We start from the raw sequence: 24,551 nt of genomic DNA on the forward strand, positions 1-24,551 counted from the left end.
TGCATGAAATTCAAACCAAGATCTTAACGTAAAATCACATTTCTCGACCATCTTATATATAAAAATGTAAATTTTAGATTCATAAAATAGCCTTATGTACCCACTTAGGATCGATCCGAGTACCTTGTGCGTTGTATAATCGCTCCATCCAGCGGGCAATGGGAACAGCTAGCAGCATTGTGCTGATTACAGTGCAATATGTCTCCCATTCTTCCTCCAAATGGGAGACCCGGGTTCGATTTCCGGCGGGAGCTCATGTGGTTCAGATTCCACGTTAATCAGTAGGTCCACTCTCATATAACCTCGCTGCTGAACGGGACGTTAAACCCAAAAATCAACTCAATCAATCTTCCTCCAAAGTCGAATAAGTGCATGATTCTTGTCTTGTCTTCTTCACTAATTATCGGTGTTTTTAATAGGAGCATCAGCTTTATTAGTCAAGTATGCTAAAAATGTGTAAATTGAAATGTTTTTATTGTTGCATTTTTCTGGTCGACTTCCTAGTCGTTTTCCTGTTACATATAGTATTAAATATGTTTTTAATTATAAATTGTTAGTCAAGTAGGATAAGATAAATAAAGAAGCAATTAGTCGAATCCAGGTAAAATTACAAACTCTTAGTTAGGTATGAATATGGTCTAAATCGGGAAGGAGTTTCAGCGGGAAGAAGAGGGCCAGTTACCCAGATGATCGGGGTGAAATTATTGAATAAAGTGAAATATAAATGAAATGAATGCGTGTAAAGTAATTGTAAATGTGTATAAATGTTTTCGTGTTTAAATGTGATCAGTGCAGATGATGTATGATGAATATTTTTCACTTTAACCGCTTCCTCTTCAGCAGCTCACTATAAGAGGTGTTCACACTTTCACAGTCACCGCGGAACTCGTGCACGATTCATTCTAGAAAACTAAACAATTGAGTTTCGCTTTTCAACTGTTTTCAGTGTAGCCAAGTCTGGACTTTTGGAAAGCTATGCAATAAGTATTAATATTCAAGATTTAATTCGTCATTTCCCATGCACAAAACTTGCTTACATAGGACTTCTAAAAATATTTAAAAACAACGCGAGAGCCACGGCTGGCTCACGAGGCTTTATTTACCAAATTGCCGTGAGTCATATAAGGCTCACGTGGCCTTAAGGACCACTTCATTGTAAGCCATATGTAGCTCACCTGGCGGTCAATGCGTTAAATAAACTACTTTTGCAAAACAAAAGAATGTTAACTAGGAGATCTTGAAGTAGTTATTGAAGAGGGATGTAGGAGGATTTTACAAATGGACAAAACATAGTGTAGGGATCGTATAATGTGGTGAGAATGGGAGATCTCAAAGTGGAGATATGGTGGAAACTATTGGCAGGAACGATGCGTACAGAGTCTAAAGACGTCACCATCAAGAAAGATGACTATGGTTAAAGAAGGACCATCTGTAGAAATAGTACCATTGCTGATTACCCGAGTGTCCATATTCGGAAAATTTTGTCTATTACTCCAAACAAGAGGAAATGTTGGAGTGATGATGAGCGGAGTATTTGTATTAAAGTTGCACCATAAGGCAGGTTTACCCAAGTGGGCCCAGCCCGAAAAAAAACCGCTGTTTTTTCAGGTTGGACCCAACTGAAAAAAAACACCTGGATTTTTTAGCTTTTTGTGGTATATTATTGGTACAGCGGGGGACACTTCTAAATGGTACAGCCATATGGAGGTTTACGGCTAAGGTGTACCATTTAGAAGTGTCCCCCGCTGTACAACTAACGTGATCACATTGAAAGTAATTTTTATCAGATTTTGGATTTTCCTTGGGCGAATTAGATGCTTTTACGTTAAGGTATACAACATTCAACCTAAGACCTTTATAAAGTTCTGAATGCACTGAATAAATAAATAAATAAATAACTTAGCTTGAGATAATTATAGAACAAATTAATGTATGGATTATGCTTATAGCCTATTTGAAGTAAAATATGCAGTTTCATATTTTAGAAAATACTTTCCGTAAATAGTGCACTCGGCTACGCCGATGGACGTTATCCCTCTCACGTTTGACGTGTTTAAAGCCATACGCCATAGGTGTCGGTACTACCAATAAATATGTAAATATATTAGTAAAACTATTAATATTATTTCTTACCTTTGATGGTAACACAAGTATTCTTCAGTAATATTTGTTTTTGCAACAACAACAGTTTAGTTCAGCCATTTATTCCTACTCTTCAAATACGCATTCTATAGCACATAATTCACCAGCAATAGCGTAAAAATTCTTGTCAAATTTAAGAAGTTTAATGCTTGAAGTTCCGAAGACTACGTAACGCTTACTATTTCAACCGCTGAATCCAAACTTTCGTACTAGTGAAAGTTTCGATGTACTGTAAAGAAAGCTGAATTTTTGGGAAAAACTCGTTATTAAAGAAGTGCTCGGGAAAGTCCCGCAATTGAACGTACAAAGCGTGGGAAGTGAATACTTCAACAATAAAGTTATTTATTTTAAGCTAGAAGATATTTAATTTCATTTAGACACTTTGACATTTACTTTATAAAATACGAGTTATTTTTTGTTAATTGTTTTAAATTAATTTTCGCGAAAGAACCGTCTTGCAATAAGTGCTCGGGAAATTCCCGCAATTATCGGACGTGAACTTCAACAATAAAACCATTTATTTTACGCTGGAAAAAATTTTATTTTCATATGACATATTAAAACATTTATTTTATAAAACATGAATCATATCTTTGTTTTAAATTAATATATTTGGTATTCATATTTGGCGAATGTCACTGAGATGACTTGATCTACTTGTTCGTTTGTCTGCCTGTACCACACACACACTACAGGGTACAACTTTAGGACTTTTAAGTTTAAATTTTTAGGGTACAAGCATAAGACTAAATTTTCTATATAGATTTTGACACCGTAAAATTTCAAAATGGCGTCTTTTTTGTCAATATAACGGGTATTTACTCTGCAAAACGCAATTTTTGGTCTTTTAAGTTTAAAATTTCAGAGTAAAAGCACGAGACAATGAGCTACATTACAATAGATGGCGTTACGCTCCATTTACACCAAGTGAGGCTTTCAAAATTATGTTCAAACATGAAGAAAACCAAAACCGCATTTTCGGAGTTACGTTCCTCTGGTTCTCATGCGACGATATATTCCGACATCTATGAATTGCATGGCGTTCCGCAACAGTTTGCCTGTTTGAGGAAGGGTGGCAATTTATCTTGCAATACCTCGAGGTATTTCTCAGCTTTGATGTGTCCATTAAAAAATAATAATATAAAGTTACTAAAACCCTCTTTTGAAACAGCACCAACTACCATAGCACTTACAGCGCCACATTGGGACACACTTATTTTCAATAAGGAGAAGCTTATATGCGAGATTTCACTTCCCAATATGAAAGCATCTATTTTCGACATAGATTTTAACCGCACCCCTTGCTCCTTCCTTCCTTAGGATACGCATTTTAATGAATATATGATATGACAAAAAAAAAAAAAAAAAAAAAGACTCCAGCGAAGTGCAATGTTTTTTCCATGACGACGAGACAGACAATGTTAACTTGAATATGGAGAAAATATCCCTCCCTTACAAGCAGAATTTTCTAAAATGCTGCGACACGTTTTCAATTATCTTTACCGAGCTGATATCCCGAATTCCATCTTTCCAACTTGAGAGTCTATTACCACGATATATACAATTCTGCACTAACAATTGAGTCATTACATGTGAAATCAACAAACCCAAAACCTCATGGTGTCAGATTTCGATGAAACTTGGTGTACATGTAGACCCCTATAAAAGATGATCATGCACCAAATGGTAGCCCTGTACCCCAAATTTGATGTTTTTGTACAATCTTGTAAGCTTTAATGGCTCATATCTCCCGTAAATATTGAGTTAGAGAGGAAAAATAATATACTATTTTGAACAGGAAAGAATAGGTTACAAGATATGTGAGGAACATTTTTTTAAAAATTTTGGATCAGTGATACCTCAGAAAGTGCCCATTTGATTTCCTTGAAAATGGATACCAAGGTAGGGCCATACGTCCGGCATGTGCTAAATGTCAACTTAGGCCAAGAATGAGCCTAGAGTCTACAACGATTTTCGTGTGATCATGTCGGGATAGACATTCGTGGTACCAATGTGACAACTCGTCAATACTGGTGAAGTAAGGTGTAAGAAATATTTAGCCATTACTGACCTGCTGGAAGTGATAATTTGTCGGTAGTGCCTGTGTTGAAGCAGTCGAACTTTCTTTGAGACACTGAAACCACAGAATGAAATTTACGGGTTTCAGGTATCTGTCGAGCTATATAAAATCTGTCCTATAGAAAAGTGGCTTCCTCTTCAAGTTCCCCCTCTGTGCAGTACACATACACAATTTTAGAATCCTTGTTGTTATTCGTGGACCAGTTGTACAATTGGCGGGAAGTCATGAGGTGATTTGTGTACGGTCTTTGAAGGCTTGCTTTTGCAGCATTCCTTTCTGTGCACCTCCAATACCATCACACACTCCCTTGCCATGTGAGGTTGCAAATAAATGCTATCCACATGCCACACCATGGTCGTGGGAATGCATAACGATGTTAATGAATTTTATATATATATATATATATATACTGAGATGAGGCTCCATCAGAGAAGTAATACATTTTTGACACATTAGAAAACTTGTCTTTCAGGATTTGCCCCATTTTTTTTTTTTTTTTTTTTTTTCTGGAACAGATGAACTGCAAGTGTCATGTCTGAGGCATTGAGATATGATCACCACGGTTACATGCTGCAGTACACCCTCCTTATGATAGTAAGCTAGAAATGGGTGCACAGTTGCTTGAGCATTATTCCAATGGGAACCCTTCACATATTTAGGTCAATAAAGTGTACTTCGATTGATAATGGAATGTTCCAAAGTTCCCCACAGGATTCCTGAATTACAGACTGCACCACAAAAACATTACTGCCAGGTCAGCTTCACCTTACTTCACCACTACTGACAAATAGGCAAAGTTGCCACATTGGCACCCCAGGCGTCACTCCCGATATAGTCATACGAATATCATTGTAGACTCCAGGTCCATTCTCGGTCCAAGTTAATATTTGGCACATTTATGCCGGACATATGACGCTATCTTGGTACCTAATTTCAAGGAAACCAAGTGGGTATTTTCTGAGATACCACTGATCCAAAATTTTCCCGGAAAATATTTGATTTTCAAATAAATGTTCCTTACATATCTTGTAGCCTATTCTTTCCTCTTCAAAATGGTATATTATTTTTCTCTCTAGTTCAATATTTGCGGGAGATATGACCAATTGAAGCTAACTTTTTTCTCAAGTCTCCTGTGTAATATGAATAGATTAAATAAAGTAGATTGTCAAAATTCTCGGTCCACCGAGTTTAATCTAAAAGTGAGATATTTTGTTTAAACTTGCATTATTAAGATCTTACCACCATATAATAGGGATTAACATATGAGTTCTAGACTTATCTTGATTAATGTACCAGAATGCTCTGAAATACTGCATTTCATTTTATTTCTGTTTAAAATAATCAGGGTCTACTAAAATTCCAAAATAAAATTTCGTGACCTTTTCTTTACCAAACCATAAAATTTTGAAACATTCAAAAACTAATAACAGTACCTATATTCTTTAGCATTTATCTATGTTACTTCTACTTTCAAAGGCTGTTCCCTGGAACGATAAAAACTTGGTGTCTTCTCACAGTTGAATAAACTGGTTAGATGCGTAGGTGGTTTCGGCAATGCGATGCGATTTGCATCGCTACTGCTCAATGATGCCAGCAGAAGGACAATCTCAAGAGTGAATTTGGGTACGAATTAGGTAGAATTTTCATGCATGCGATAGAACGGCGATTTGGTAGAGTCTAAAGCCGACCATAGACATTCTTGGAGGTGAATCTTGATGTTTTACAGAGCAAAATTTTCCAGTCTTTATTTATATTTTTACAGATAACAAAAAATTCGTGACCCAAAAGCTAAATCTCGTGACTTTTTCTTGACTTTCATGACCGTTTTCTGATTTCGTGACTTTTTCATGACTTTCGTGACCGATAGACACCCTGATAATAGAAGTTTGATTTAAATCATAGATTTAAAAATATATATTGCATTTAAATCAATCATCCTTGCTATATATTTACCAAGCTTCAATAAAACGCGATTAGTAGGTAACATTATGAACATGAAAACATTTTCTAATCATATACATAAAATGTAGAATTTAAAATCATGTCTCCAAATTTGATTGAATCAATGCATTCACAACGTAGTTATGGTGTGTTCAATGTTGGCTCCCTAAATTACGATCGTGCAAAAAAGCAGGAACCAACATATGGTACGTGGCCACTAAAAACCACGAAGCTATTTAACCGAGTCAGAACAAAAGCGCAGCAGTGAAGCCAGCGCGGAATAGCGTTCATAGGGAGGAGAATGGTCAGTGACGGTGGATATTCGAGTGAACTAATAATTACATAAAACCTAACTTACGTTGCACTTGAAACAGTACATAGCTAATCATCTGCAGATGGCGCCACCACAGTAGATCCACATGACAACGTTTGCAACGTTATATTGCTATTTATTTGTTCTTACTTTAATATACCTTACCTAGAATTGCTTCTCTTTCACTTCTTTCGGCCACTTAACTGTCAATCACAAATAATTCCTATTGTCATGCTTTCTTTGCTCTTCACTAGATACGTATTTATTCGCATTGTATTACTGCGCAAAATTAATACCTATCAATTGTTAAATGCTGCAAACAACACACTATTCAGAAATAATAATGAATTCTTGCCTTCCTATGTTTTCGACCAGAACAACACCCTATTACAGTATTATGTAAATAAACTTTTAGAGGCAGGACTGGGAGCAAAGCCCTCTATCAAATACTTGTCCCTGGGACATCAAAAATTACAAAACGCACAAGAAAATATTTTTTCCTAAGTTCTCACAAAAGGGGATGCATACTTATAATTATGAAATATCTACTTCTCTTAGCAGGAAATGCAAACTTACTGCCTTAGAAAGTGTTTCTTAAGAGAGAAATTATATTTGTGGATGCAGATTGATTTTAGGATGGTGCGAGAATAACTACAGCGTGTCAAACCAACTTGTACTAAGTGGTTACTAAAAAGCACGAGCGAAGCAAGGGGACCCGAGTGGTAAGCGAGGGGGAAGCATCCGTAGGGAGCAGATGGGAAAGGTAGAACACAGGTCCTCATTCCCATCTAGCTGTAATAAAGACAGAAAACAACGTGTCTTGCGGGGCTCTAACCTGCATTCACTCGCTAACGCTCGCTCGGCAATACTATGTGAATTAAATATTAAACTTTGGTACAGAAATGAACTAACCTAGCTACTAGCCTATATGTCGAACCTGTGTTCTAGAACCTTCCTGAGCAGGTGCGCTAGCGACAGTGAGGATGCGCATAAACGAGAATAATAGAAATATTTTATATGACACAAAGCACATCCAATGTTCGACATCCATTATGTTGTAATAAAGAAAGTACCGTAATTAACATGGCTATTAACCTGCTTTCACTCGCTCGGAATCACTGTGTAAATTGACTATTCAGCGTTGATAAAGGAACCAACCCACCTTCATCTACCTATATGTGTGGACCAGGATTCTAGAACCTTTCCCCTCGTGTGGTAATGTTTGGGAACACTTCTATGACAACTTTGTACACTGCCTTCACATAGCACTTCACTTCGGTTTTTCTTATGGAGTATTACGTGGCAAATACAACACTTTCTATTTTGCGTAAGAGGTAAGACCCATATATATTTTGATTACTTGGACAATCCTATTGGAAATCAAGTAATATATTTCTTCACGTAATATATTTTTACAAATTTGTACCCCCATAAATGGGATAGCACCCAAAATTCTGCCCCATTTGTTTCAGATGCAACTTTCTTATTAGTTTGGATCCACACTTCTGTACTTCCCTACATTACTGCAGCATACACGTCCTAGCAGGGTTGGCAAAAACCGTGGACTTTATTTTAAAAAAGAACAAAAAAACCTCTTTTGATTGTTTGTTTGTTTAAACCCTTTTGTTTGTTTGTTTTAATAATTTGCTCTATGTATTTGTATTACATACGGACAGAAAGCGACCGGTTTCACTTTGGTGTTATTATGCAAAAACGGGGTCACTTAAGCATAAAGCGGAATCCAAACCGCTTCTCGGCTTACATCCGAAAGAAATTGTCCTCCATTTAAACTCGAAACCTGAACTAATTGGCCACAAATACGGTGAGTCTGCCGACTCATTCACGAAGGACTCCTGATAATAATAATAATTTTTTAAAGAAACGTCGTACTGATCTTTACATACTTGTTAATATAATTGTCATTTCAGAAGGGCAAAAGGATAAACAGTTGCACAACTGAAACAATTATACAGAATTATATATAAATCGGGAAACTCAGACTTTAGCCATTGAGAAAATCCTGTTACTTAAATGCAAAGTAACAACGGAAAAATTCCGTCATTGCTTGGCATGTAAAATTTTATGGTCAACGTATCATAATCAGTATGCTAAAAATGAGGTATTAAATTACAAATTTAGTATACAGATATCATTCAATTAAATTGAAACTATAAGTCTAATCCAAGCTCATGTTGGAAGCTACGTAGGCAGTCGATAATTGTTGCCAATTTATATCAATATATTTAAGCAACAGGTATTCAGGCAACAGAGTGCACGTCTGATGAGGATCTTGGCTAGATCGAAACGTCACGTGTAAATGTGTTTTTATATTAAATAAGTGCAGTCTTGTTCAGCAGTGTGTTTATTTTTCTGAAGTTCACATGATTGTTTTTTTTTTTGGGGGGGGGGTTTAACTAGTTTTTTTTTTTTTTTTTTTTTTTTTAAGCTGGTTTAAACCAGCCAACCCTGCGTTCTAGATTTATTAAGAGTGCCATTATGCTCTATTCCCTATTGACCTAGTATCCCATCAATACACGAACTCACGTAGTCCAAAATTTAACTTCATTTTCTCAATAATAAATCACATCCTGCAATGATGATGGCCTTTATTACCTTTGATGTTAATCTCATGCTGACATTTATGTCCATTTCTCCGTACCTTTGCCATCTGGGGATGGTTTCGGTGCTGCCATCTGGGGAAGTTAATCCCATTACATTAGAAGAAATGAAACCTGCAGATCTGCATTGTTAGATTAATAATATGGCCTTTCAAGAATATATATTTACTTTCTTTTAACACATTATTACTTTAACTATTCTATCAGGCCTTGTTTCCATTTAGTACTAATACACAATAACACACTGAGCAAGGCTAGGATACTGTTTTTTACATATTATCACATAGCCTTGCTCAGTGTGTTATTGTGTACCGGTATTAGTACATTATTACTTATGTAAGAGATAACATCGCCATACATTTTTATTACTTACAGATTCTTCTTCTGAAATAAAGGGTAGACTAATATGTCGTGAAGAGATGGCGCTGTAAACACTAAGTATTGGGGAGCTTTGGTCTCATTTTTTATTCAATTTTTACTATTTACAATTCATTACTTTGGACAATTTTATTCTTTGTTACAATCTTCATATACTGTTTTTCATTTTCAATATGTTCATGCGCCGCTTATCCTTCCTTATTACATTAACAGCGTGATAAACAATTCGGGTTAAGTTTAGAGTTACCCCTCCGCTTTTTATAAAAATTAGGAAAATTTACAGGAGAAATGTGGTAAGAAATGATAATTTGAAGTTTTTATTTGATGTTTAGGAATGTAAATTTGGCAGGAGAGTTATGTTTAATACGAGAAAAGATATATGGAAGTTAGTACTATTTGCCGCATGCGGAAGCATTCGCGGAAGCTTTCAGCAGCATGGTAGTTGTAAAATATGGCGAACAGGTGTAATGGATGCGCAAAAATAACGAAGAAAACCTTTTAAATTTTTGTGAAGCCCACGGAGTATTGAAGTTAAGTGAAATGTAACAATTTTTAATACTTTAAGCACTGTTTTTTGTATGTTACAAAGTCCAAGGGCAACTCTGGACTGGAGGGGCAACTCTAAATTTAAGCCAACAATTCTATTTAAAACAGGCAAATTCTGCCATCTTGGCACGTGCTATTCTAGTACCTATTCTTATTTAAAACAAATTCAGTGAAGCAGTCCACAGGGCTCTAAGGCCGGGACTTCCTTTATGAATCTCCCGTAAGGGAGGTAACTTAAACTGAAAACTTACTAATATGTCGTTATAGAGTTTGCAAATATATGACCTAAATTCGGAGAGCACTTAAAAACATAATATAGTAATTTATTAGCTATTATTGTTCTATATCTAGTTGATAATAGAAAAAGCTGCATCAGTTCCCAAAGGAGCAGGACGCTCATACTTTTAGGGATTATTCATTGAGTATGTACGAACTTACAAAAGGGGTAACAAAGCGACTTTTATTTACTTATCGACTGATACGAAAATAAAAAAAGAACGTACCTGTACTTTATATCTGCATGTGTAGTGTCCTTGTACTTTATCTATGACTATGTGTGTGTATGTAGGAGGGGTGATTTAACGCATATCGCATGTCTTGTGCACATGGATACTTCTTACGGCATATATTCCGAAGTTGGGCGTCCGCTTTCGTCAAGTTTTTTCACTGTTATCTCCTTTCCACACTTTCTGCAATTTGTTACTAGGTTCATTAATCCGTGCTCTTCACAAGCTTTTAAAAGATTTTGCTCGTTATCAATGCATTCCTTCACAAATGTTAAAACTGCTAGTTCATTGCCCTTGTACATTCGCCATATTGGTAACATAAATGCTCGTTTCTTTCCCACAATGCAACTGTTTGGTTACCTTGCGCCAAGTAGTTCCCTCCGCTCGCCATATAGTCCCATGTTTATAACCGCTTATATATAACAAATAAATAATTTTTCGAGACTCTTATATATTATCAAGCACACAAACGATCAAATTATCCATATATTTCCTGTAAATTTTAAAAATTTCGCTGGAAACGGACGCCCAACTTTGGAATTTAACCCCTTCTTACTATTGCACTACGTAGAAAATTTGTGGTATTTAATGTAGAAGTGGTAATAGAACACAGAAGAAACGCAGATCAGGGGGGTTCTCATGTATACTATTACCAAACACAATATTGTAATTTATTACCTATTATTGTTGTACATCTAGTTGTTAATAGAAAAAGCGTTATTATGTAGCTAAGTATCCATTTCTAAACTATCTTATCAGTCTACCGTTTTTAATTACATATAGCTATAATTTATATATTTGATCATTTCGTCTACTGCATAATCTGTATAGTATTTATTTCATCAGAACAGTATTTTCACACGACTTAGCCAAATGTAATAGATACTTGAAAACAATCGAAACGCCTTCATTCAACAGCAAAGGATCAGCTATATTCAGCTTTACCGCCTAATGCTATATTAACAATGTATGTACATTATACATAAAGAAATAAATTTCATATACAACACAAAGATGAGAATAGTTTCTTCTTCAGAGAACAGCATATACAGTACAGTACAATATACACGCTTTCATACGAACGTTTTTATATTTACCTCAAGACAATAATCATCAACAGCCAACTATTAATCATTCACACATTAGAACACAATATATTGATGCATCTCATAATGTAAATCGCGCATACAAAAAAGAAATGTTAAAATTATGTAATCCTTATTTAATAAACATTTAAATCTTTTCCAAACTTTCTCCAAACACCATACAAAATATACTACCGCCAATCACTTAACGAGCTTTCCTATGTTGCCAGTACATAAAGAAATTATGTTAACCAAAACTGTGCAAGTTGGAACAGGAGGTAGACCAATCTCAGAGAACTGCTGGCGTCGAGGGCCTACGAGACAATTAGAAAGAAGAAGAGGCATTTTAGGAACTCAATTTTTGTGCAATTAAAAAATAACTTGTGAAAAACTTTGCGAAATGTTCTCTCAATTAGTTTAAAAGTGGCTGACTAATATATCGTGAACTTGTTTGAAGATGTGAAAGATGCTGGAATTGTGCTCTAATAGATTATATTTCGGTTATTTTCCATGGCAATTAAACTGCAATTCCTGTAGCTTTCTTAACTCTACGGGAAGACAACTAACACGCACTCACAGAACGGCAAACATCAGTGTTGAATTCAGACATTTTCACCCGGGGGGGAATGTCAACTCCTCGGGGGTGGAGGGTTGTTTTTCTGTATTTTTGCAAGAAAGCAGCATATTTAACAATTCCATTCACATGCACATCTTACCTAATATTGACAAGGTACATTCGCGAAGTGTGCCCTCGGGATTCGTCTAAAATTGATTTAAATGCAAAGTTTTCCGCTGCCCAAAGTGTATTGTACTAACTTTAGCGGCTCATACTGGTAATTTGCATATTTATGGGCCATCATATATCCGGAATTTATTACACTGCTATAACGCTTGGTCACAAAATGCTTTTAGTTTCTTTAGATGTAACTGAATATGGATGTGGGCATATGCAAAACAAATTGGATCAAGTACTGCTTCTCTGATAGGTTTTATCCACACCGGCCGCCATCTTGAATTCAACTTTCGGCTTTTCAAATGGAAATAGGTGCATGTGATACATCAAATTCATACAAAATGTTCTCGGAAATTCATTTGTGTAGTGAGTTTTACGGTAGCTTGTACCATTTGCGAGATATTACATGTTAAATCCCTCTAGGCACTTCGCGAATATAAGAGGGTGTTGGTCTAGGGGACCCGTACGTGGTCGACTATGCATATGGCCGTCAGTCAGCTAGAGAGTTTATCTGAATTTTTCACGTTTTATCAAAAAATTCCCTTTTCCCTTTTTGAAAAAATTACCTATAAAATTTCCCTAGGTTAGGGAAATTTCCCTCAAACTACGAACACTAAACCGTAGTCGATTGTTGCACATGGCTCATCTAAAAGAAACATTTACCAAAACGAAGGAAATGAAAAAGATTAGATTGAGTCCCCTCTGTTGGTTCATTAAATTAAAGTTTAAAAAGGCCCTTTCAGCAATAGTTTTATTAACAGCGACGACGCTAGAGGAGGCAGGCACCCCACAGTGGTCGGAAACTTGGAAAAAGCGGACAAAAATTTATTCAGAAACAATAGAAGTTGACGGGCGTCTCTCTATCATTCTATACGCAATTGTAATTTCTAAATCGATTGTAACTACTGTAAAAGCGATTTGAAGAACCCCTGCTGCAATAGGTGCAGTTACATAGATACAGGGCGGTCCAAAAGTGTGGAATCCCTTCGCATAAATGTCAAATACTGCAAAATATAACCAAAGGAACAACTTAGAGGAGTAATAAAGATGAGGAGAAATTGGGGAGGACACAGAACAATGAAAACCGCCATCTTGAAATCTATCATCGTGAATCATACATGTGGTTTATAAATTGAAAACGTAACATGTTGACTCCTTATGTAAATTGGACATCGCTAGCCAGTACGAAGTTATGACAGTTGTTAATATGCATCCGTGAAGCGGTTACTGGTTCAATGTGCTCTCCCTCTAATTGTATGTGGAGCTAATAGAAAGACAGTGTAAAGCAAGTGTGTGTTTGGCATTAGGATACAAAATTAAAGTTCGCGGTTTTGCATTCGCACCATCTTTGAAGAAACACTAATACTTACTGGAATGTAATTTAGTTCAGAATTACGCTGTTTCGACAAAGTTAAAAGATTCAGTATAGAATCTTCTTATATGCTATTGCATTGAAGTGTAACATACAGAAGCTCCACATGACTGATTGTTTACCACTGCAATACGTATAACGCTTTCACTATATTTTTGATTCAGGGACGAAGGGCAATCCAAATTAAGTACAAGACAGTATGCCTTTCCATTTGTAAAGCTCAGATAACTGAACTCGATTGGACCACAACAACATTACTCATCACACATTTCCAGTTAGATGGGGCTGAGTCCTTCAGCTGTTGCACTTGGCTGCAGCTACTTCCAATGCTCAACCTTTGTACTACTCACGGTCAACTCAATAAACCTTATTTTGCAGATAAGCAAGGGTAAGCTTAGACTGCAGAGCTAGTAACGTCAGCGTATATGTAACTTTTCGGTAACATTAACAAAGCCATCATATAAATGATAACACAATGGATAACATATAAAACTCTTCACTAAATACACATTATTTGAGTCCAATGTATTATCCAACCGCTTTCATCGATATCAGAAACGATAAAAAATGGTTATAACATATATTGTTTGGTTCATTTTTTACTGATTTTTAGGTTCTTTTATTTGTTCATGTTTACATGCATTTTATGAACAGCGAAAATATTCTTATGTCCTGAAACTCCGGGTTTGGAAGCAGGAGAGATGCTTATAATTAAATATCAATACCGATTTCATAGGCGGTGAAGTTGACAAAATCGATTTTTGACCGCTTTTACCGTTTCCGACCACTGTGCGCCCGTCCGCTATATTCTGCTGCAGCTAGACATCAGCTCGCGCTGGGAATTAAAATAAATTAAAATCAGATATGAATAAGAATTTCCACTAAAATACGAAATTTAAAAATAAAAGTGGTGGCTCATGGTAAAGTGTTTACCGCTGATTCGCGGGGTCCCTGGTTCGATCCAAGCTCGCAACAAGTGGACTTTGTGGTGGACGAACACCGTATGTGTGGGTTTTCTCGGGCTTCCCCCGTTTCCTCCTACTTTCTTCATTTCACCATTTCATTCATTTTTCATCATCACTCTCTCCTTTAGCCTACCTGGCATAAACATCGGACGTAAAATTTAAAGATTCCTTTTTATTTCATTTCAAAAATAAAAATAAAATATTGAGATAAAATGCCTCTTAGAAATTTATTCAAACTCTTTTCATTATTTCGAGATATCAAGGAAAGATCGTCAAAATTCTCTCTAAAAGAAATCCAATTTTATTAGCCTAGTCATAGGTATCTCTAGAGTAGAGGCCTGCTTTTGCCTAGCTTAGAATGTGTAAAACTGGATATATCTTTTAATGATAGCTTATATCTTTTAACGATACTACAGATAATAGATATCTATATATTTAGGGTAGAAGGGCTTCCAACAACCGATTCATCGTAATATCAATTACTACGGAGCTTAAATAAAAGACGAAAATATGAAGAATATTAAATCAAGTGTATTGCATTCTTATCCATACCAAGAATCTTATAATGAGAGGGAATGAACTAAACCGAATGACAAAGATGTACGCCCTCCCTGCAGGTCTAGTGGTTAGTGTGTGCGTCTTTAGTGCACATGATACGGGGTTCAATTTCTGATGAAAGTGCACAGTATTTTTTTTTTCATCATTCATTTTCAGTAATTATCCGTCTGCTTTAGCCTACGAGGAAAAACGTTCGACTTTAAACTATAGTAGAGGGAAGTAAACTAGTTACATACATGTAGATTTTGTTCAAAAATAACCTGAAATATATGTTATTAGTTTTTAATATTTCGCAACCGATCTTATTTATTTCGAACCCTTGTAGATCTAACAGCACAAGACACGTGCCATTTAGATGACCCAGCTACATTTTAGGTACCCGACACTTGGCACATATGATATTCATCTGGAAGGGCGCCGATTTCTCTGTAAATTTGGCGGGCCCATTCTGATGCAATCGGTATATATACAAATTGCATTCAAATTATGCCAAATATTGTATATTCACAAATACAATGAGGGGGTCCACATGATCTTTGGGGGGCCCGGGCCATCCTGTCCCCCAGGATCGGCGCCCTTGTTCATGTGCTAAGTATTTACTTCAGCTACCTACAGTTTTAGGTGCTTGTTACACCTAATTGATATTTGTAACTATGTACCACAAATAGCAGTTATATACCTGGCTCAGTTTCGCACTTCAACAGTCACCTGTTTTTATGTCGTCACTTGGGACATATATCTGTCATGTTCTAGGTACGTTCTATGAGTACATAAGTAGTAATGGGGTTACTTTGCCGAACTTTTTGGCACCTGGGTCCCTGCCCCAGGACCCATGGTCCCTGGCCCGGGGTCAAGGACCTAGGGGTACATAGGACCACCCCCTCTAAATTTTGGCAGGGGTACCATGGCCCAACCCCTAAATTTTGGCAGGGGTACATAGAACCACCACCCTTAAATTTTGGAAATTGCCAAATCTAAAAATTTGGTATGGTAGGGTAGGACCATAGTATGTACCTCTATCAGTATTGGGGGTCTATGTCGTTCCCTTTCATGGGTAAAAAATTGCCAAAAAGTCAAATTTCGGAGGTTTTTGACCTAATTTATCCCCTTGGATGAGGTGTTATTACCCTATATGGTTATATGGACGTATACAGGGGTCCATTCCCTTTCATAAGACATGGGTATATTAATGCACCCCTTGAAAAATTTTGGAGGGGTACCTTGGCCCACCCCTTAAATTTTGGAAATTGCCAAATCTAAAAATTTGGTATGGTAGCCTAGGACCACAGTATGTACCTCTATCAGTATTGGGGGTCAATGTCGTTCCCTTTCATGGGTAAAAAATTGCCAAAAATTCACATTTCGGAGGTTTTTGACCTAATTTATCCCCTTGAATGAGGTGTTATTACCCTATATAGTTATATGGGCGTATACAGGGGTCCATTACCTTTCATAAGACATGGGTATATTAATGCACCCATTGAAAAATTTGGGAGGGGTACCTTGGCCCACCCCTTAAATTTTGGAAATTGCCCAATTTAAACATTTGGTATTATAGTATAGGACCCTAATATGTATTATGATAAATTTGGATGGTCCACCTCGTTCCCTTTTAGGGGTACCAAATTGCCAAAATATAAACGTAAGCAATACGTAGTACCACGTGTTTGGTTTTGACCTAATTTATCCCCTTGGATGAGGTGTTATTACCCTATATGGTTATATGGGCGTATACAGGGGTCCATTACCTTTCATAAGACATGGGTATATTAATGCACCCCTTTAAAAATTTGGGAGGGGTACCTTGGCCCACCCCTTCATTTTTAGAAATTGCCCAATTTAAACATTTGGTATTATAGTATAGGACGCTAATATGGATCACTATAAATTTGGGTGGTCCACCTCGTTCCCTTTTAGGGGTACAAAATTGCCAAATTTTAGTACAACCACGTGTTTGGTTTTAACCTAATTTATCTCCTTGGATGAGGTCCTATTACCTTATATGGTTATATGGTCATGTATAGGTGTTCATTCCCTATCATAAGACATAGGTACATTGGTGCACCCCTTTAAATTTTTAGGAGGGGGTACCCTGGCCCACCCCTTCAATTTCAGAAATTCTCCAATTTAAGCATTTGGTATTATAGTACAGGACCTCATTATGTATCATGATAAATTTGGATGGTCCATCTCGTTCCCTTTCATGGGTACGAAATTGCCAAATTTAGGTACAACCACGTGTTTGGTTTTTGATTTAATTTATTCCCTTGGATGAGGTCCTATTACCTTATATGGTTATATGGTCATGTATAGGGGTCCATTTCCTATCATAAGACATAGGTACATTTTGCACCCCCGGGAGGGGTACAATGGCCCACCCCTTTAATTTTGGAAATTGTTCAATTTAAACATTTGGTATTACAGTATAGGACCCTAATATGGATCACTATAAATTTGGATGGTCCACCTCGTTCCCTTTTTAGGGGTACAAAATTGCCAAAATATAAACGTAAGCAATACGTTGTACCACGTGTTTGGTTTTTGACCTAATTTATCTCCTTGGATGAGGTCCTATTACCTTATATGGTTATATTGTAATGTATAGGTGTTCATTTCCTATCATAAGACATAGGTACATTGGTGCATCCCTTTCAATTTTAGGAGAGGTACGTACCTTGGCCCGCCCCTTAAATTTTGGAATTTTTTTGATTTAAGCATTCGGTATTATAGTACAGGACCTTAATATGTATTATGATAAATTTGGATGGTCCACATCGTCCACTTTCATGGGTACGAAATTGCCAAAATATAAACGTAAGCAATACGTTGTACCACGTGTTTGACATTTTGACCCAATTTATCTCTTGGATGAGGTCCTATTACCTTATATGTTTATATGGTTATGTATAGGGGTCTATTCCCTATCATAGGACATAGGTACATTTGTGCACCCCTTTAAAATTTGTTAGGGGTACCTTGGCCCATCCCTTAAATTTTAGAAATTGCTCATTTTATATATTTGGTATTATAGTACTGGACCCTAACATGTATTATGATAAATTTGGGTGGTTTACCTCGTTTCTCTTTCATGGGTACATGTTATATGGGTATGTACAGAGGTTTATTACCTTTATATGTTTATGTTCCCTTTTAAATTTGGGGAATTATCAAATAACAAAATTCGGTAAACCTTTTTCTAGGACCCATTGGTGTTCCTCTTATGGCCAAATATTCAAAATTTAAAGGTTATTGACCGGCTTTATTATTGAATAAGTACAGGATTTATTACTTTTTCATAACACACAGGTGTATTTGTGTACCAATCTTAAATTTTGGGAGGGGTACATTTCTTATTGTCATATCAATAATTGGTAATTGGATGGTATCTCATTCATTGGGTAAATCATTGTGAAATATGAGTATGATCACGTAATCAGTTATTGACCTATGATGGAATTAGGAGTCCAGGACATTGGAACATTGAAACTTTGTAGGATAATTTGAGAATTGCGTTATTGGTTTTGGTTATTCCCGCCAAATATAAACGTAAGCAAGACGTTGTACCACGTGATTGTCCTTGATGAGGTAGTGTACAGGGATTCATTTCCTTTGTTGTGGTACTTCTTAAGTTTGAGTACACACACACTTCTAGAAAACAGTTGGTTCTACTCAGGTAAACAATTGACGGACATTATTGACATTATTGAACATATAATGATATGATTAACTCTAAGACTTAGGTATATCAAGAGAAGTATTCTTTAAATTTGGGAATGGTGATAAACAGAATTTTAACATAAGGTGCGAAATTTGAAACAATACATTGAACTTTAGTCACAGCTCATAGTCTAAGATCATTGGTGGTGCTTGATTTGAAATCTGATAGCTAACCTTATTGAATCTTATGACTCATAGACGAAAGGCAATACATGCTACAACACTGGCAAAGTTATTGTTAATGCAATTTGATTGGTTGATCACTATCTTTCCTGCAATCTGATTGGTTGATCACTATCTTTCGTGCAATCTGATTGGTTGATGATTTTCAAATCTTTGCTGTATTCAGTTTTAAGTTTTGTTTAACATTTAAAAATCTTGGTTTCGTTCAACATTTTGCACTCACTGATAAATATCAAAACCGTTTATTTGTTAATCGAATAGTTAAAAACCGGATAAAGTTTGACGGTTAACCGTGAAACGTAAAATTTTTTTAGTTTGAAATTTTTTTGCTTGAAATTTTTGGTTTGAAAATTTTTTCGTTTCCAAATTTTTTTGTTTCAAAATTTTGTTTGAGATTTTTTCGTTTGAAATTTTTTGTTTGAAAATTTTTGTTCGAAAATTTTGTTTAAATTTTTTTGTTTAAAATTTTTCGTTTCCAAATTTTTTGTTTCAAAATTTTTTTGAAATTTTTTTCGCTTTAAAATTTTGTTTGAATTTTTTTTGGGTTTGAAATTTTTTGTTTGAATTTTTTTTCGTTTCAAAATTTTGTTTCAAAGATTTTTGTTTGAAATTTTTGTTTCAAAGTTTGAGTTGACATTTTTAAAAGTTTGTGCATTTATTAGTAAAGAACTGGAACTGTTTAGAACAAAAACCTTTGACAACATTGTGGTGCAATAGTACACGTCAGAACCTGGGGTTGTACTTGAAATGAAAAAACACAATTCATTGAAATGGATCATTTTATTACACTCCACATACATCCATACCAGATAGTGGTTCTGGATATTGTCGATACAATGTATTTTGAACTTCTTGCACTAGTTTGTCTTTAGCATATAATTTTAATTCCAGTTGAAGTCTTTTAAGGTCTAATGCAATATCAATTGGTGGAAACTCAATGTCCATTTGATCACAAATAAACTGTTTATCAATACAGGTATGCACCCACGAACAATGTTGACAACCATCACAATATCTAGATACATGTTGTACAATATGCATAACACATTTTTCAAAATAGTACTTTTTCAGGAATATACTAGTTTTGTTGCACACTTCCACTGCATGTTTCACACATTGAAATACGCTGATGAATTTGTTCCATTCAGTTTGTGTTAGATACACCATGTTGCGAGGGACATGGAATGTACTCTTTTTACGTAACAGCACCATCTTCTCTTCGAGGACTGTACGCAACACCACTTCATGATTTGAGCCTAATGATTTGACTATGGTCACATTTAGCTCATCATGAAAATAATCGTTCATTTGGTCGATTCGTGAACATAATATTTGCCATTCTTCACAGGTCAGTTGTACACCAAATTGTTCTGCTTTGCCCAATCGAATCACAGGTTCAAATGTTCTAGCACTGATACCAATCATCACATGTTTTGTTTGAAATATATTTATTGGATAATAGCTTGCGAAGATGAACTCTTTATCGTTAGAAGTACACATCTTCCCTCCTGAAAAGCACTTGCTCAAATGATTTCGTGGGATGACAGTGTATTTGCTGATTTTATAGTTATTGCTGACGTCATTGGTAAGGAATGTGCTGACATTTGAATTCATGATTTCATCACAGTTGCTGACGTCATGATGACCAACCAAATTCATACAACTATGTCTAATGTGCTGACGTTTGAATTCATGATTTCATCACAATTGCTGTGTACTAAATTCAAATTGATGACTTCGACCCAAGAATCTATTATAACATAAAAATACAGATCCAGTATTTAAGAAACGCAGCAGTTCTTCTTGTTTTGATGCTTCCATGGGTAAATATCTTGCTGGTAAAATTATATTCTTATCATTTTCAAGCTTCACTACGATTCTTAATCCAAACTTTGTAGGGATCATTTGGCTAGCTAAGATTCTATAAGGTACATTCTGTTGTAAATCAGTAATCTTGGTAAATGATTTCATCACATCACGTGTGTTTAGAAACTGCAGACAAGTAGCCATGATGACGTTATCATGAATACTAACTCGAACGATACTTATATATGATGCAAAACTGATGACGTTGCATTATCATGTTCTGACGTGTACTATTGCACCACAACGTTGCCAGATGTTTTTGTTCTAAACAGTTCCGGCTAGTGCATACCTGTATTGATAAACAGTTTATTTGTGATCAAATGGACATTGAGTTTCCACCAATTGATATTGCATTAGACCTTAAAAGACTTCAACTGGAATTAAAATTATATGCTAAAGACAAACTAGTGCAAGAAGTTCAAAATACATTGTATCGACAATATCCAGAACCACTATCTGGTATGGATGTATGTGGAGTGTAATAAAATGATCCATTTCAATGAATTGTGTTTTTTCATTTCAAGTACAACCCCAGGTTCTGACGTGTACTATTGCACCACAATGTTGTCAAAGGTTTTTGTTCTAAACAGTTCCGGTTCTTTACTAATAAATGCACAAACTTTTAAAAATGTCAACTCAAACTTTGAAACAAAAATTTCAAACAAAAATCTTTGAAACAAAATTTTGAAACGAAAAAAAATTCAAACAAAAAATTTCAAACCCCCAAAAAAAATTCAAACAAAATTTTGAAGCGAAAAAAATTTCAAACAAAATTTTGAAACAAAAAATTTGGAAACGAAAAATTTTAAACAAAAAAATTTAAACAAAAAATTTTAAACAAAATTTTCGAACAAAAATTTTCAAACAAAAAATTTCAAACGAAAAATCTCAAACAAAATTTTGAAACAAAAAAATTTGGAAACGAAAAAATTTTCAAACCAAAAATTTCAAGCAAAAAAATTTCAAACTAAAAAAATTTTACGTTTCACGGTTAACCGTCAAACTTTATCCGGTTTTTAACTATTCGATTAACAAATAAACGGTTTTGATATTTATCAGTGAGTGCAAAATGTTGAACGAAACCAAGATTTTTAAATGTTAAACAAAACTTAAAACTGAATACAGCAAAGATTTGAAAATCATCAACCAATCAGATTGCACGAAAGATAGTGATCAACCAATCAGATTGCAGGAAAGATAGTGATCAACCAATCAAATTGCATTAACAATAACTTTGCCAGTGTTGTAGCATGTATTGCCTTTCGTCTATGAGTCATAAGATTCAATAAGGTTAGCTATCAGATTTCAAATCAAGCACCACCAATGATCTTAGACTATGAGCTGTGACTAAAGTTCAATGTATTGTTTCAAATTTCGCACCTTATGTTAAAATTCTGTTTATCACCATTCCCAAATTTAAAGAATACTTCTCTTGATATACCTAAGTCTTAGAGTTAATCATATCATTATATGTTCAATAATGTCAATAATGTCCGTCAATTGTTTACCTGAGTAGAACCAACTGTTTTCTAGAAGTGTGTGTGTACTCAAACTTAAGAAGTACCACAACAAAGGAAATGAATCCCTGTACACTACCTCATCAAGGACAATCACGTGGTACAACGTCTTGCTTACGTTTATATTTGGCGGGAATAACCAAAACCAATAACGCAATTCTCAAATTATCCTACAAAGTTTCAATGTTCCAATGTCCTGGACTCCTAATTCCATCATAGGTCAATAACTGATTACGTGATCATACTCATATTTCACAATGATTTACCCAATGAATGAGATACCATCCAATTACCAATTATTGATATGACAATAAGAAATGTACCCCTCCCAAAATTTAAGATTGGTACACAAATACACCTGTGTGTTATGAAAAAGTAATAAATCCTGTACTTATTCAATAATAAAGCCGGTCAATAACCTTTAAATTTTGAATATTTGGCCATAAGAGGAACACCAATGGGTCCTAGAAAAAGGTTTACCGAATTTTGTTATTTGATAATTCCCCAAATTTAAAAGGGAACATAAACATATAAAGGTAATAAACCTCTGTACATACCCATATAACATGTACCCATGAAAGAGAAACGAGGTAAACCACCCAAATTTATCATAATACATGTTAGGGTCCAGTACTATAATACCAAATATATAAAATGAGCAATTTCTAAAATTTAAGGGATGGGCCAAGGTACCCCTAACAAATTTTAAAGGGGTGCACAAATGTACCTATGTCTTATGATAGGGAATAGACCCCTATACATAACCATATAAACATATAAGGTAATAGGACCTCATCCAAGAGATAAATTGGGTCAAAATGTCAAACACGTGGTACAACGTATTGCTTACGTTTATATTTTGGCAATTTCGTACCCATGAAAGTGGACGATGTGGACCATCCAAATTTATCATAATACATATTAAGGTCCTGTACTATAATACCGAATGCTTAAATCAAAAAAATTCCAAAATTTAAGGGGCGGGCCAAGGTACGTACCTCTCCTAAAATTGAAAGGGATGCACCAATGTACCTATGTCTTATGATAGGAAATGAACACCTATACATTACAATATAACCATATAAGGTAATAGGACCTCATCCAAGGAGATAAATTAGGTCAAAAACCAAACACGTGGTACAACGTATTGCTTACGTTTATATTTTGGCAATTTTGTACCCCTAAAAAGGGAACGAGGTGGACCATCCAAATTTATAGTGATCCATATTAGGGTCCTATACTGTAATACCAAATGTTTAAATTGAACAATTTCCAAAATTAAAGGGGTGGGCCATTGTACCCCTCCCGGGGGTGCAAAATGTACCTATGTCTTATGATAGGAAATGGACCCCTATACATGACCATATAACCATATAAGGTAATAGGACCTCATCCAAGGGAATAAATTAAATCAAAAACCAAACACGTGGTTGTACCTAAATTTGGCAATTTCGTACCCATGAAAGGGAACGAGATGGACCATCCAAATTTATCATGATACATAATGAGGTCCTGTACTATAATACCAAATGCTTAAATTGGAGAATTTCTGAAATTGAAGGGGTGGGCCAGGGTACCCCCTCCTAAAAATTTAAAGGGGTGCACCAATGTACCTATGTCTTATGATAGGGAATGAACACCTATACATGACCATATAACCATATAAGGTAATAGGACCTCATCCAAGGAGATAAATTAGGTTAAAACCAAACACGTGGTTGTACTAAAATTTGGCAATTTTGTACCCCTAAAAGGGAACGAGGTGGACCACCCAAATTTATAGTGATCCATATTAGCGTCCTATACTATAATACCAAATGTTTAAATTGGGCAATTTCTAAAAATGAAGGGGTGGGCCAAGGTACCCCTCCCAAATTTTTAAAGGGGTGCATTAATATACCCATGTCTTATGAAAGGTAATGGACCCCTGTATACGCCCATATAACCATATAGGGTAATAACACCTCATCCAAGGGGATAAATTAGGTTAAAACCAAACACGTGGTACTACGTATTGCTTACGTTTATATT

The 24,551-nt window shown here is 35.5% G+C and overlaps 1 protein-coding gene across 2 annotated transcripts in view; it reads right to left on the reverse strand.

Annotated features, from left to right (window-relative positions):
* The window catches only part of LOC145663942 (uncharacterized), a 46,956-nt gene extending 35,122 nt beyond the window's left edge, over positions 1–11,834 (reverse strand). Inside the window, exon 1 of one of the 2 annotated variants that reach the window (XM_081730164.1) lies at positions 11,622–11,834. The gene's annotated coding sequence lies outside the window, so the exon portion shown is untranslated. Of the gene's footprint in view, positions 1–123; positions 213–11,621 lie in introns of those variants that run through there. The other variant, XM_081730165.1, reaches the window with a different exon arrangement.
* Positions 11,835–24,551: the final 12,717 nt, after the last annotated feature.

The sequence above is a fragment of the Thermobia domestica genome, chromosome 11, assembly GCF_964235325.1.
Source record: "Thermobia domestica chromosome 11, izTheDome1.hap1.1, whole genome shotgun sequence".
In the NCBI taxonomy this organism is placed as follows: domain Eukaryota; kingdom Metazoa; phylum Arthropoda; class Insecta; order Zygentoma; family Lepismatidae; genus Thermobia; species Thermobia domestica.